The 16,348-nt window shown below is 39.3% G+C and overlaps 1 protein-coding gene across 2 annotated transcripts in view; it reads left to right on the top strand.

Moving 5' to 3' along the window:
- Positions 1–311: 311 nt before the first annotated feature.
- Zranb1 (zinc finger RANBP2-type containing 1) overlaps positions 312–16,348 on the top strand; it is a 61,530-nt gene continuing 45,493 nt past the window's right edge. Inside the window, exon 1 of one of the 2 annotated variants that reach the window (XM_085693231.2) lies at positions 312–631. The gene's annotated coding sequence lies outside the window, so the exon portion shown is untranslated. The remainder of the gene's footprint in view (positions 632–16,348) is intronic. The other variant, XM_085693232.2, reaches the window with a different exon arrangement.

The following is a 16,348-nucleotide window of genomic DNA, read 5'->3' as shown; positions in this document are numbered from 1 at the left end:
GACTCTGCCGCAGAGACGAGCCCACGGCGGCCCCGCGCACCTGCCGCCCGCCTCCCTAAGGCACCCCGCACCGGCATCCAGGGCACTCGCCGCCGCCGAGCACGCGGCGCGCGCCCGCGCGCGCCGCGGCCTCACAATCAGGACGCACGCTGCCGACGTCAGCGGCCGCGGTCCGCCCTCTGAGCCGGGAAAGAAGCTCCTGTCTATTGGCTGGGCCTCCGGCGGCCTCGGGACCAATCACAGGACGACGAGCAGCAAGGTTCAGTCCCTGACGTTGTGCGGTCGCCGCGGGGTTTATTTAGCTCTAGGGTCCTGACCGCCGCCATTCGAAGTCCTCAGCGCCCGAGGCCGTCCTCCGTCCGCTCCGCCCCTGCCCCCGAGCCGCGGGCCCCCGCCTCCGCGTCACCTCTCCGCCCCTCTGGCCGCTGGGAGCCGCGCGCGGGCCCGCGGAGAACATGTCCTGACTGAGGCGGGAGGGCGGAGGCGGCAGCAGCGGGGTGGGCGGCGGCGCCGAGGGAGGCGGAGAGGGGCCGGGCTCGGCTCGTCGCCGCGGGCCGTGCGGGAGTCGCCGCCGCCGCCGCGGCCGCCGGGCGCCGCGCGTCAGACGGGGAGGAGGAGCCGCGGCCGCCAGGTAACCGGGCAAGGGCGGGGGGCGCCGCGCCACAGGCCCCTCGCGGGGTAGCCGCGGCCTGACGGGGCCTCGCGGGACCCAGGCTGCCGAGCCTCCATCGGGAGAGCGCATCGCAGGCCGGGGACTGCCGGCTGCCGCGCGTCCATCTTGGGCTTCCCGGAGCGGGGACAGCCCCAGAGGCTGAGGGCGAGTGGCCCGCCCGGGTTGTTTACCGACCTGAGTTGGCCGCGGTCGGCTGCCTGGCTGGCGCTGCCCTTCTGCCCGCCGCATTCCGGCAACTGGGATTCCTCCCGAGTCCGAGTGTGTGGGTCTCTTGTTCCACTCCTCAGTAGGCCGTAAACACCCGGATTCGTCTCTTTAAGTTGGTGCTGGTCTCCAAACTTGTATTTTGGTCCCTTGTCCGCTTTCTCTCCGCCTCGTACAGTGGCCTCCCGTTGTTGCCATTTTTAAGCAAATCAGGGTGAGAGTTGAAGCTTCGGGTGGCGTTGGGCACCTGAACACCGCTCCTGGTAACGATCCCTCAGTGCAACCACCTTATGTTTTTGTTGTTGTTGTTTTGTGTTTTGCTCAGATTTGGCCGGTCATTGCACAGACAAAAGAACTGTATCGCTTGCTTTAAGCGCCGGGGACAGGCAGTTTAGGTTAAGCAGGAAGTTTGAACCCGCCCATTATCTTGGAGACACACTGGTGTTTTGAAACCACCTTGCTTAGAATTTTGTACCTCAGCCCTCGATTTCCCCTTTCGGTTACCCCCGACTCACTGTTATAAGTGCCTCCTATTGCTCCCAGTGTTTGCTCTCACCATACGTTTGACCTGTGGTGATGTTAATAAACGTGATGTACAAATACTTGAGAGTGTTATATAATGGATGGCTCCTGTGCCCCGTGGTCTCTCCTTTAGTTGACTTTCTGTCAACTTTTGCAGCATCCATGGTTCTTTTGTTGTTCAATCGTGGTTCACTTGGTATACGTAGAGAAGCCAGGGGAGACCGGAGACTCTTGGTTTGACAGGGGCCCTTAGAAAGCCGTCTAAACTAAACTTGGGAAAAGTAAAGCTGGATCCTGTTATTAGTTTTAATTAAACGCAGTAACTGTAAAATATATTTAGAAACCTACTCTCTCGATTTTGAGGCTCTTAAAACAGTCTCATTTAATTTTGTACCTATTTTTAAATTGGTTTGTTAGGGGTTAAAACGTCTGTCATTAGACATTTTACTTTTTCTGGAAAGGATGTTATTTGAATGCCTTGAGAGATTTTTACTTGTTGCTATTTTAACACCATTTATTAATGCTATTGAGCGTTGGGACACCATTTTATTTACTCTTGAAATGTATTTGGGATAGTATGATGAACTCATTCTTGGTAGTGTATTTTAAGATAATGGCCTTGATCCAAATCAGTGTACTGCATATCATTTTTAAAGTCTGAGGATTAAGCTGGGCATGGTGGTGCACTCAAGAGGCAGAGGCAGGTGGATCTGAGTTCTGGGCCAGCTTGGTCTACAGATTGAGTTCCAAGACAGTCAGGACTACACAGAGAACACCTGTCACCCCAAAATAAAAATAAATAAATAAATCAGTTGTACAACATTTAAGGTAATGTGATTTATGTGTAATTGATACAGTGAGAGCCATTTCATGTATTTTATATTTATATTGATTTTATAAAGTTTAAACTTTAAATGTAGTTTCAAAAGTAGGATGCTAACTTTTTTTTTTTTTTTTTTTTTTGGTTTTTCGAGACAGGCTTTCTCTGTAGCTATATAGGCAGCCCTGGAACTTGCTCTGTAGACTAGGCTGGCCTCGAACTCACAGGGATCCACCTGCCTCTGCCTCCTGAGTGCTGGGATTAAAGGCATGCACCACCACTGCCCTGCTAGGATGCTAACTTTTTATGTAACCTGGTTCGGTTTTATTGAGCATTGTAATGACTTTCCCTTCTTCCCGAGAAATACCCTCTTGTTTGAACACTTATTCTCCCAGTTTGTGGTGGTTTATTTGGAATATCTGTGTTCCACTTGGGTATATTTTTTTTTGTGTGTATTTAAACACACTCATCTCTTACCAGAATATATAAACCTACAGAAATGCATGAAAAAAAAATTCAAACTCCTTACAGTGTTCAAATTTCTCAGTAGTCTGGTGTTGTTATATCCTTTAGTCTTATTTTTTCTTCTCTATGTGAATCTTAGTCCAGCCAAACTTGTTTTTTCCTGTGAAGTCTCTCCTGTTGATCTTTATTTAATCCACCCTTTTTGTATTCATGGTTCTCACTGTGGGCCAACTTAAGTGCTAAGAACTCTCTTGATGCTGGCAATGGTAGCACCTGCCTTTTATCCAGCACAGAGGCAGAGGCCAGCCTAGTCTACAAAGTGAGTTTCAGGACAGCCAGGGCTACAAAAAGAAACCCTGTCTTGAAAAACAAAATAACAACAAAAAGAACCCCCTTGAGAATTTGACCTGGAGGGATATATTTGCTCCTTTCTTGTGTAAAACTTTCTCCTTTTTTTTTAAGTCTGTATTTTTAAGGGTCAAATGAGTTTATCTATGGAGACAGTGTAGTTGGTCCTGAAAATATGGTCTGGTAAAGTATTTCTGGTTATAGGGTAGTCCAGGATATACAGTTTATATGCTTTCTACTATTGGAGTTTCTGGGATTTTTGGTGACTTATTAGACAAAATATTTGAAACTATGGTCATGTACCAAAAAAAATCTTTGATCGGTATGCTTACATCTGTTAACACTTTTTTTTTTTCTTTTACAAGTACAAGGTGTTGGTATTTTTCCAGTGACTATGTTATATTATTCAAATGAAAATCTCTGGTTTCCTTCACTGAGTGTGAGGCAGATACTTGGCTTTGGATTTGGTACTAGTGACAAAAAGGGTAGTCATTCTGTATTTTTATGCAGATGATTTGGGAAGGAGCAATAATCTGTAGTCTCAGTTTGTGTTTCTAACCTCACATGCTGGTACATGTATTTGATCAAAAGGCTAGTGACCCTGGGGAATATAGGATGTTGCTCAGAGCTAGAATGCTTACCTAACAAGTACAGGACCCTAGATTTGATTTCTTACACTATAAAAATAATAAAAAGATAGATAAGCTTTAGCTTCATTAAATACAAAGAGAAATAGAAGGAAGTTAATTATATGTCCTAAACAAGAAAGCAAAGAAGTGGTTTATTTAAAGCAAAACAACAACAAAATCACAGCCATTATATTCTGTCTTCTGAATTCCAACTGCAAGTGTATTAGTACAGCTTAATGTAACACTAAATAAGGACCCTTTCCTTCATCTATACAACAGAGATTTTGGCATACATTTAAAGAATACTGTCTCAAAATAATGAGCTTATAGTTGAGAATAATTAGATTTAAAGTTCAGTAAATTTCAACATACAGTAGGAGAAATGGATAGCTATATTTCAGAAAAATTAAGTTACTCTGATTCATCTAATATTTTTATAGTTTAGCTCTTTTTTAAAAAAATTATTTATTTATTAATGTTTTGCCTGCATATATACCTGCAGGCTACAAAGGGGCACCAGATCTCATTATGGGTGGTTGTAAACCACTGAGGTTGATGGGAATTGAACTCAGGACCCCGGAAGAGCGGCCAGTGTTTTTAATCTCTAAGCCATCTCTCCAGCCCTATAGTTTAGCTCTTAAATTTTTGTTTATGGTCAGCCAGGTGGTGGTGGGCTCATAACTTTAATCTTAGTACTTGGGAGGCAAAGGCAAGTGGATCTCTGTGAGTTTGAGGCCTGTCTAGTCTGCAGAGTGAGTTTGAGGACAGCAGGGCAACATAGAAAAACCTTGTGTCAAAAAAGAAAAAAAGTTTATAAATGATATGAAGTAAGGGATTCAACTTAATTATAGTAGGAATGCTAGCTTGTCTAGGTTTCAGTCTCATTACTGGTATTCGTCTATGAAAGTTCCTTTTACAAATCCAAGTAGCCTATTGAGTTGATGAGGTTACCTTAATTCTTTGAACCAGGTTATTGGTTCAATTATTTATCTCACTTGTATTTTTAATTCTTTCTATTTATTTATTTATTAATTATTTTGGTTTTTTAAGATAGGGTTTCTCTCTGTAGCCCTGGCTGTCCTGGAGCTCACTCTGTAGACCAGGCTGACCTTAAATTCAGAGACCCACAGGCCTTTGCCTCCTAAGTGCTGGAAGTAAAGCCGTACAACAACAGGCCCACCTGTTTGTATTTTTGTTTTTGTTTTTGTTTGAGAGGGTCTTAGTGTTTCACGGCAAGCCCAGAACTTGCTGTGTAGACCAGGCTAGCCTTGAACTCAAAGAAGTCTGTCTGCCTCTACCTCCTGACTGCTGAGTTTAAAGTTGTGTACACTATGCCTGGCTCAGTGTATTTTGTAGATTTGTGCTTCTGTATTCATGAACCTTTTTTCTTCTTTTTCTTCTCTTCCTCTTCCTTTCTTCGAGACAGTTCTCATGTAGCCCAGGTTGCCCTAAAACTTGGTATGTAGGTGTTCTGATCTCCTGCCTCTTACCTTCCCATTACTGGAATTACAGGAATGTGACATATGCCTAGTTTATACTGTGCTGGAGATGTAACCCATGACCTATTCATGCTAGATGAGCCCTCTATCAATTAAGCTACATACCCAGCTCTGTAGTACCCAATTGTTGAGAAGGCAACATTTTACTACTTCATTTTTTTGAAATATCCTCATCTGTGGAAGCTTGGGATGAAAGAAACTTTGATTTGTGTTTTTTTTTTTTATTTTTTTTATTTCTCATTTTTAAACCATACTTGTAAGCTGTAGAATAAATTTTTTCTTTTCTTTAGAAGACAGGATCTCATTGTGTATTCCAGTCTAGTTTGGTAAGTACTTTGCAGGCTGACTAGAACTTGTGGGTAGTGATCTCCCTATCTTAGCTTTCTGAGCTTTGTTAGGCATATGCTACTACTCTCAACTATATTAAGCTTTAAACATAATTTAATATTAATTTCTAAACCCAAACTGAATATTTGTCACTATAGTCAACACCTAAAAATTACCTGTACAATTGCTAGAACAGTTTTTTTAAATATTTATTTATTTATTTATTATGTATACAGTATTCTGTCTACATGCATGCCTAAAGAGGGCACCAGGCCTCATTACAGATGGTTGTGAGCCACCATGTGGTTGCTGGGAATTGAACTCAGGACCTTTGGAAGAGCAGGCAATGCTCTTAACCACTGAGCCATCTCTCCAGCCCCAGCTAGAACAGTTTTTTAAACATTTACTTTGAATTTGTTTACAATCCCGTAAACAGTTTATAGATCAGTGTAAGTCCCTGGGCCATGATTTTCAGTAGGATTGTATTAATAATCTCCAAAATATTTATACATTTATTTCCTTCCTTCCTTCCTTCCTTCCTTCCTTCCTTCCTTCCTTCCTTCCTTCCTTCCTTCTCTCTCTCCCTCCCTCCCTCCCTCCCTCCCTCCCTCCCTCCCTCCTCCCTTTAATTCTCACCCTAGACTAGCTTATTGATCTATTAACCATCCAGCTCCTTATGCTGGGGATCTAGGGACTGGTACATGCTAGGTAAGTGTGGTCTATCACTGAACTACACCTACAGTCTTTAAAAACTTATGCAAATTTTCAAACATACAGATAGAGACCAGAACAATGACTTCTCATGTGTTCATAATCTCATGGCCTACATTGCTTCGTTTCTAGTTTTTCTACCTCATCCTTGGGGATTATTTGAAGATATATACTGTAAATATTTCAGTGCTGATTTCCTTCTTCCACTGGAACTATCCTAGTGACAGCAGGCTTGTGCCTCTGTGTCTGCATCTTCGGAAGGATCTTTGGAAGAGCAGGCAGTGCTCTTAACCACTGAGCCATCTTTCCAGCCCCTGCTTTTTGTTTTTTGAAACAGGGTCTTTTTGTGTATCCTTGACTGTCCTGGAAGTTACTCTGTAAATTAGGCTTAGGCTAGCTTTGAACTCACAGAGATCCATCTACCTCTGCCTCGCAAGTGCAGGGTTAAAGGTGTGTGCTACCATTGCCCAGCTAGTTGAGTTTTAAAATTTGAGTGTTAACTCGGTGTATTACAGTGGAAACAGGGAAAATTTAGTTTTTTCATTATCTTTGGAAATAGGTCTTTGCAAAATTTATTAGTTTTATAAAGTGAGTTTTATCCAGAAGAGCAGAGGCTTTGCTAATTAGTGTATTACCATGCTGGAGAGCACATTATTTAGCTACCAAGTAAGAGGATTTGGACTCCAACAAATATGTTGGATATGCTTACTAATCACATAGGCAGTCATTGCTTTTCTTTTAAAGTGTGGTCGTCTCTAGTTCTGTAATGTCTATATATGTCATTTAGTTAGACTTTTTTTCACTTGACTGAATGAAAACAGGCTTTTAAAATTTTTATTAATATAGCATGTTTGTTTTTGTTGTTTTTTGAGACAGGCGCAGGGTCTTGCTATGTAGTTCTGGCTGTCCTGGAACTCACAGAGATCTGCCTGCCTTAGTCTCCTGAGTTTTAGTCTTTTCTTTCTTTCTTTTTTTTCTTCTCCAGTCTGGACTGTTAATAGATTATTAATCTAAAGTCAAACTGCCTGTAGTGTGTCCCAACCCCCACTTCTAGGTGCTAAATTTAGTGTATTTTTTTTAAAATAAATTTTAGGTTTTGCTTACTTGTTCAACTTTTTAGACATCTTTTTCATAGTTCTCAATCTAAAAAGGAAATACTGTGAATAAAATGTGTCAACAAGTTTTTGTTTTTCACAATGTTTTTTTAGGTATTGCTGTTGATAGTCTCCACAAGAAACTCAGGCAAGTTAATAATGCACAAGTTTCGGATAGTAGGAACATGCAACTGAGTGTGTATGCTTGGATACAGAAGGCCTGGATTCAAAATCTGCCTCTACCACTTATCAGTTTGTGATTAATTATTATTATTGTTATTATTATTTTATTTATTTTTTTTGTTTTTTGAGACAGGGTTTCTCTGTGTGACAGCCGTGGCTGTCTTGGAACTGACTCTGTAGGCCAGACTGGAGATCCACCTACTTCTGCCTCCTGCGTGTTGAGATTAAAAGGCATGTGCCACCATCGCCTGGCATGATTTTTTTTTTTAAAGTAGTTAATGTGCCATGTCTTCAGTTTTTAAAATTGGACACAATAATAGTTCTGAGGAGTGATTGGTTAATAATATATGTAAAATGTTTCATAAAATGCTTAGTAAGGGTTGTTAGCTATTACTGTTTACTTGTTAAACAGGGCTAACTTTGGCAGAATTGTGAAATAGACAAAGTTGGCCTAGCTATTTACCCGCTTCTAACGATTGGAACAAACAGTGCTTCAATCTGTTTCTTTTTTTTCTTTTTTCTTTTGCACTTTTCTGCATGATGCCCTTTGTTGTCTTTACAGTGAAAGAAAAAAAAAAACAAACTTCATTCTGTTCTTACTACTTATCATACTATAGAAATCTTTTTTTTTTTTTTTTTTTTTAAAAGACAGGGTTTCTCTGTTTAACAGTCCTGGCTGTCCCGGAACTCATTCTGTAGATCATGCTGACCTCCAACTCACAGTGATCCACCTACCTCTGTCTCCTGAGCACTGGGATATAAAGGCATGTGTCACTGCTGCCCGGCTTTAGAGTACGTTATTAAACAACAAATTTAAAGTAATTTTTTTTTCTTTTTGAGATACAGTCTCATTATATAACCCCTGGTTGGCACTTAGCTTACTATGTACACCATACCGGCCTTGAACTCACGAAGGTTTGCCAGCTTCTGCCTGAGTGTTGGGTGTAAAAATGTGTGCTACTACACCACATTTTATTTTTTATTTTATTTATTTTTATTTTTTATTTTTAAGACAATTTTATTTTATATACCAATCCCAATTGTTACTTTTATGTTTCAAATGAATAACAGAAGTTGAATTGGTTTGAGAGATTGGTATTTTTGAACCAGATGGTAAATCTGAGTTGGCATTGCCTTGGAGTATTTCAGATGTTTGTTTCTGCCACCTTTTCACAGCCTTGTTTCATATACTTTTATGTGAAAGTTCCAGGTTTCTACCTCCTTCCCCTATCAAAACAGATAGTCCCTTTAGCGTCTGATAAAAATGCTATTTAGTGAGCTAGATATACTTTTCAGTGGCCTTCTTCTGGGTGCTTTGTAATTTGGAAGTAATCTGTTTACAGTCTCAACAGAGAATAGAATAATGAAAGAAGTTTTGAACATGTTAAGCCTGTTCATAGTTCTTAGAAAAGTCTCATTATTTTATGATTCTTGGGATGGGAGCCAGGATTTCAGGAATGCTAGACTGAATTAACTACCATCCTGCTTTTATTTTTACTTATTTATTTTTGTTTTAGAGACAGAGTTTCTCTCAGTAGTTATGGAATTCAGTCTGTCGACCAGGCTAGACTTGAACTCACAGTGATCCACCTGCCTCTGCCTCCAGAATGCTGGGATCAAAGGCGTGTATATCCTCTTTTTATTTTTAAATGCTGAATTGGCAGTGTACTCCAAAGGTTAATTGTCCATTCCCATACACGTCTAAGAAACCTCTAATTTTTCATTTCTATAGTTTCCTTTAGTACAAGGAGAATGTTTTTATCTAGTTATATCTGTCCACTATTTCTGAGTTATAAATTAATTTTGTTTGAGATTGTAATTTGGGATGCATGACTCTAGTTATGGTAAAATTGATTTTACTATAGCTGAGGTATGTGTATATGTAGTATTCCTTAACTTCTTTCTTACACTATCTACAATTGAAATGCTTAGAGAAAGTTGATTTTGTATTTAAAGAGACAAAGTTGGTATGTAAAGAGAATTTCTGAAATGGCTAGGAAATGGATGAAAAGAAACATCACTGTTGTTATAAGCTAGATTGGATACAATTGTAAATAGCTGTGTCTTCTAGGTCTTTTTTTATTCTCATCAGTGGATGCTAACTCCTATTTAATTAAGAGAGGGAGCATGTCATAATGATTGTTTCCTCCCCTAGTTAATGCATTCTTTCTTTTCTTTTTTTTTTTAAAGATTATTTATTTTTATGTGCATTGATGTTTTGCCTGCATGTATGTCTGTGTGAGGGTGCCAGATTCTCTGGAACTGTAGTTATAGACAGTTGTGAGCTGCCATGTGAATACTAGGAATTGAGCCTGGGTCCTCTGAAAGAGCAGCCAGTGTAGCCATCTCTCCAGTCCCTCGTTAATGCATTATCAGATTGAAATGGTAAATTTTAATGGGGCTGGAGATATGGCTCAGTGGTTAAGACCATGTACTGCTCCTGCAAGAGGACAGGAGTTGTATTCCTAGCACCCACAATAGGTGGCTTACAACTGCCTGTAATTCCAGTTTCAGGGGACACGTCTGGCTCCCAAGGGCACCGGCACTCAACAAGTACACTCACAGAAATAAAATATTTAAAATAAAAAGGTTTTCTGGAGTGAGGATAGATATTCTAGTTGTAGTTGGGGTAATTGCCTCAGTTAAGTACTGGCATAGTGTTGGTATGACCAGTGTCAGTCTGATAGCTGTTTTTTTGTTTTGTGTTTACTTTTCTGAGATAGGGTTTCTCTGTGTAACAGCCCTAGTTGTCCTGGAACTCGCTCTGTAGACTAGGCTGATCTCGAACTCAGAGAGATTCGAAAGTATGCACCACCACACCTGACCTGTGAGCTGTTACACTCAACATGGATTTATTTTATACTACTTTTCACACTCTTGAGAGGACTTTTAGCACGTTTATTTAGTCTAACAGGTGACTCTGCCCTAGGTAACAACGACTTATTGAGGAAGGGCAGCTCTTTCTGAGATCTACTGATTATATATTGTTTTTATATGTATGAAGTATTTTTAGAAGATACTGGGATTATATATAGCCTAGAGTACTTGTCAACACATGAAAAACCCTGGATTTTATTCTTCAGAACCACTACTAAAAATTGTGAATAGTAAAAAAAAATTGTACTTGTACCAATTATGTAGCGTTACCCAAATAATCAGCTCATGGGTTGCCATAGCAGTTCAGGTTTTTAATACAGAAGTCTGGTGTAGAATGACATACTTTCAGGTATCAAGGGATGAAGTAAGTATTTAATGAACAGTTTATTCTTAGTAGTCTAGTCCCTTTAAACTGTTGATAGTTAAACTGGGGCTTAAAAACATGAAATTCTGATTTTCATGAAATTCAGTTTTGGATATGATAAGTTTGCAGTGTATGCTAAATAGTTGAATAGATGTTCTGTAGGTAGCTGGATTCATTAATCTGAAGTTTAGAATGTCAGACTGGAAATAGAATTTGGGAATCATCAGATATAGGTAGTTTTTAAAACCCACAGATTGGGGCCAGTGAGATGGCTCAGGTATAGGCATTAGCTGCCAAAGCTGATGACCTGAATTTGATATTTGTAACACCCATAGGGGAAAGAGAACTGATTCCTGAAAGTTGTTCTCTGACCTACATGTGTACTACATATAAACAAACAATAAATAATAAATGTAAAAATGTAAAAAAAATAAAACAACCCACAGATTGATTGAAATTCCCAAGGGAGTGAGTTGGTGGTTAGAGCCGTGTCAAGGAACTCTTTCTTAGTGAAACTCTGAAATCAGAAGTAAAAAGAAGTCAAAGATTGAGGGAGAATAGCTAATGAGAAATACAGAAAGCCAAAGGCATGTCTTGTAGTCTAGTGAGAACAGTGTGCTTAGTTGTGGGTCACAGGGCCAGAAGGCTTCAGACTAAGCTATTTGACAAATTTTATGATTGTTTTATTTTTCCCATAAGTTATTCATATTCCATATATCAAAGTAGGGTCAAAATGTTTTATAATTTTATTATGGAAATTTTGTTTCTATTATAAATTACATTTTATGCATATATAGTTTTTTTTTTTTTTTTGAGGCACTGTCTCTGTAGCCCAAGCTGGTCTAAAAGTTGACATCCTCCTGCTTGTACTTTTCCTAGAACTGGGATTTTAGGCATATGTCTGCACACCTGGTTAATATTTATATTTTTATAAATTAGAAGTTGTTATTTTATGTGTATAAATAAAGTTTTGCCTGCATGTATTTCGTATATCTGTTCACCACTTGTGTGCATTGTGCTTGAGGAGTCCGGAAGGGGAATTTGAATCTCCTGAAACTGGAGTAACAGATGGTTGTGAATCACCATGGAGTGTTGGGAATGAAACCCAGGTCCTCTAGAAGAACAGCACTGCTCTTGATTGCTGAGCCATTTCTCCAGCCCATTGTTTATATTTTGATGGGAGATAGAATGGGAGGATGACATAGAAAAGACCATGATTTTCAGTGAAACACTTTAGATATTTTATGGTACATACATAACTTTTGTGGGAAGATAAGGGGGAAATAGGTACAGCTAGCTTTTGTCAGTTTATAATCTGGCTAGCTAGCTAGAAATATATCTCAGATGTATCAAATATGAACCCCAGCCTAAAACCTCAGGTAGAAAGGTGGTACTTCATTTGCTTTGATTAAATCAGCTTGATTTGAACTTTGAAATCTCTTGATATGAATGTCAACCTCGGTTCTTTTTTTTTGGTTTTGTTTTTTAAACTTTGGCATTGCATATTTTACCTTTTCTAGGTAAAGTGTTGTCTTTCGTTGTATTCTGTTGAGTTCCTTCTGGGTTTCTCTGGTTCTACTACCGGCTGTGGGCTCCCAGTGCCTGTGGCTTGGAACTTTCTCCTCCTAATAGTGCTGGATGCTGGAAATTAAACTTGGCCTTGGAACATGTCAGGTATATGTTCTGTTACTCAGCTATGTCCCCAGTAGTTGGGATTTTGAGACACAATTTGACTGTGGCTCAGGTTGGTCTTGTGCTTGCTATTATTGTATCTTTTGAGTCCAACTGCTGTGATTATATACATGGACTATCTTGTTCGGCTTTTTTCCAGGTCACTGACTGTGATGTTATCTGTATTTTGTTGGTCTTATAAAACATAGTGTACTGGTCTGTAGACTTTGTCTCTAAAATCCCTAAGATGGGGTTTTTGAAACGTTTGCTGCCCTGATTGAAAATTGGTGGGAGTGAATGATGTAAGAAAAACTTAATTAAAATTAATCCTAAGGAAATACAGTAAGACCAAATATCAGTCAAAGCATGATTGCTTGAAATGTCCTTGGAGTCATCTGAGAGCTTCCTATGCTCAGAGGTAACTGAGTTTTAAGGATGAGCATATCTAAGGCAATGACTCATGTGTATATCTTTGGGAGTGATAACGTGTCTTTAAGTTGAGGATACATATAGTGTATTTGAAAGTGAGTGAGTGAGTGGACTTGTGTGTGTTACAGGAGGGAACTGAGAGCTTATATTAGAGAAAGCTTCAGAAAAGAGGATTGCTATTATAACAGTCAGGTGGATGTATTTAGAAAACAGAGATGCTTAGGAGGCTGTTACGGTAGTTCTGACCTGAACCTAGGAAGGATTGATGCCCATGGGATGGAAGCAAATAACTGATCAGATGGAAACCATTGGAAAAAAATTGGGTAGAAGGCAGAATTTGAGGTAATTCTGAGATTCTCAGCTGGGCTCAGGGATAATGAATGGTATCATTTGTAGAAACTGGAAAAGGCACGGTAGGATTGCTTTATGAGAAGAAGGGAAGAGGTTTAATGGGGATTTGATAAGTTATCTGAGTCTTGGAATGGGATTAGATTTGTAAGCTAGTGGGTTCTCCATGTCATCAGGATCCTGCTGTAGCACCACTGTTTTTCCTGATGATTGAGAGGAAGATAGTAATTTAGGAAGATGAGAAAAGAGAAATTGAGTGGGAGTCAAGCAGTGCTTTTTTTCCCCTTTGTTGTTCATTTATTCATTCATTCATTTCAGGACAAGAGTTTTTCTGTGTAGGTCTGGCTGTCCTGGCACTCACTCTGTAGACCAGGCTGGACTCAAACTCAGAGATTCACCTGCCTCTGCCTCTCAAGTGCTAGGGTTAAAGGTGAGTGCCACCACTGCCTGGCTCAAGCAATGTTTTTAATTTTTGTTTTAATTTTTGTTTTTAATTTTTTAAATTTAAATAAATTTTGTAATTTAGAATTACTTTGTAATATTTTAAAGAGAACTTGAAAATGTGTATGGAGTGCCGTCTTCCATTTTCTATAGTCCTTTAAGATGCCCTGTGAGCATTTATAAATCTCCACAGATTCATATTAATAACTACATATGTATAGTTTATGTTAAGAAAATTAGAAAATACTTTAAGACTGATGTCATTAATCCTTTTGAATAGTTTATCATTTGAAACTACTGGCAACTGAGCTTATATTCTTAAAGAGTTTGTGCCTGATGAGGGTTATTCACAAGTTTTTTCCTTTTTTTTTTCTTTACAGTGGTGCAGGTGACCAAATCTGGAGTTTTTGGGCATGCCAGGCCAGCACTTCAGCACTAAACTACACCACCATCCCATTGTATAAGGCTTTTAGTAGAGGGTTGAGATTTGTAGTATATTAATAGAGGGTTGAAATTTATAGTATAGTACCTTTCGTTTTGAGGCATAAATTAGATGTGGCTTTGTTTCTTAAGTGCTTAGTGATGCTTCATAAATAATACTTATTCATTAAGCAGAATAATATAATTTTAAATTATTTTAGGTGTGTTTTGCCTGTATGTACATATGTGTGCCACATGTTTGCCTGGTGCCTGTGGAGGTCAGAAGGCGTTGGATCCCCTGAAACTTGGTTTATGATGGTTGTGAGACACCATGTAGATGCTGGGAACTGAACCTGAGTCTTCTGCAAAAGCACCAATGACTCTTAGCCAATGAACGCTCTCTCTAGTCCCAGTAAAGACTTCTTAAGAAGAAATGGGCATAATTGTGACTCTTCAGACAAATGTTACTTGGTTCAAGTGCAACACATACAGTTCTGTGGAGAAAAGAATCCAAGAGCTAAAAAAATCTTTAAAAATCCTGTTATGCAGATTTTATTGTACCAGTTTATTGAAATGAGTCCTTGAATAGAATTTGAAAACCTAGATTGCATGCAGAATTAGATTTACTAAGTTAAATGACTTCGCTATAATACATTACCATGATATTTAATTACAGTCCTTTTTCAAAATACAGCATTAACTCTTAAGAACTAGGGGGCTGGAAGATAGTTTAGTGGTTTAGAGCATGTACTGTTTTGTAGAGTACTTGAATTTGGTTTCCAACTTTCAACCACCCTGTAATTCCTCTTCTGGCTTCTGCAGGCACCTGCACCTATGTGCACACACACCCACACAGACACACAGATACACAAATTAAAAAAGAAAACTGTTTTACAAAAAACCCTCTTAGGACTATTTGCCTTGAAAATAATTTTATATATCTCATGTGACAAATCTGGAAGAAAAAGGATACTTTCTGTTAATTCAATTCCCTGGAGTGTGTATTTCTATAAAAAGTAGCATAGTGTACGTCTCTTGTCTTCCTTGAATTTCAGTTTGGAATTTGCACAGTTACCTGTATTTCCAGAATGGACAGGGATATTAAATTGCTGTTTGTTCTTCATTTATAATAGCATTTATGATGAATAGTCATGATGATAATTATATAGTGCTGACATTTAACTTGGGACCTTGCGTATGGGTGATATGCCCTCCACTGAACTCTGCTTCCAGGCTAGTCTTGATGTGATTATTACTATTTTTGAATTTTATTACATTAAAAATTTCATTTTATGTGCCTTTGTGAGTTGTATACTTTGGCTAGCATGGGAGGGCGGTGGGCAGAGGACAGCTTGTAGGAGTTCTTTTTTTTTAAATATTTATTTATTTATTTATTATGTATACAATATTCTTTCTGTGTGTATGCCTTAAGGCCAGAAGAGGGCACCAGACCTCATTACAGATGGTTGTGAGCCACCATGTGGTTGCTGGGAATTGAACTCATGACCTTTGGAAGAGCAGGCAATGCTCTTAACTGCTGAGCCATCTCTCCAGCCCCTTGTAGGAGTTCTTACCATCTACCATGTGAATCCCAGGAATAAGCTTAGGTTGTCAAGATTGGCAGCAGGCATCTTTACCTGCTGAGCCAATATTGCTCCAATATTGTGTCAGTGACAGTTTTTGTTTTTGTCAGCCTTGAAAGTTTAAGTATAACAGTGCCTTCATTCCATGGAGATTAGTTAAAGTAAGATAACTGGTTGTTAGTTGAACATGTAGTATAAGCACATACATTAAAGCAAGCACGGATTTTGAATATAAACATTTTAAATGAAATACCATAATTGCTTTAGTATATGTTTATTATGACGTGTTCTTTTATGGTAACTTTCTGCATGCTTACTATAATTTCCAATTTGGCGTGAATAAGTAATTTATTTACATTTCACTTCTGAAAAATAAAAGAAGGAAATGCCTAATGAATATGAATACTGCCACTAAGTTTCTGTTGTCCACCTTGTGTATCTTTGTATGATTATAGTTCCCTGCCATTGAACATACTTTCAGATTGCTGATAGATTGTGTACAGTCAGTGTGTATAAAAATTTAAAAATCTAAGCAAGGGGCTGGGAGGATGCCTCAGTTGGTAAAGCATTTGCTTTACAAGCTCAAGAACCTGAGTTTGGTCCCTGCACCCAGGTAAAAAGGCAGTATGTTGGTGTGCTTTTGGAACCGTAGTGCTGGGGAGACTGAGACTGAGGAGGATCCTTAGGTGGGTCTCGCTGACCAGTCACTTTAGCCAAGTTGGGGAACTCCAGGCCAGTAA

This window comes from Myodes glareolus, chromosome 7 (assembly GCF_982192425.1).
Source record: "Myodes glareolus chromosome 7, mMyoGla1.1, whole genome shotgun sequence".
NCBI classification, from domain to species: domain Eukaryota; kingdom Metazoa; phylum Chordata; class Mammalia; order Rodentia; family Cricetidae; genus Myodes; species Myodes glareolus.
The sequence above is the reverse complement of the archived record's forward strand: the minus strand, read 5'-3'. Positions and strand labels throughout refer to the sequence as shown.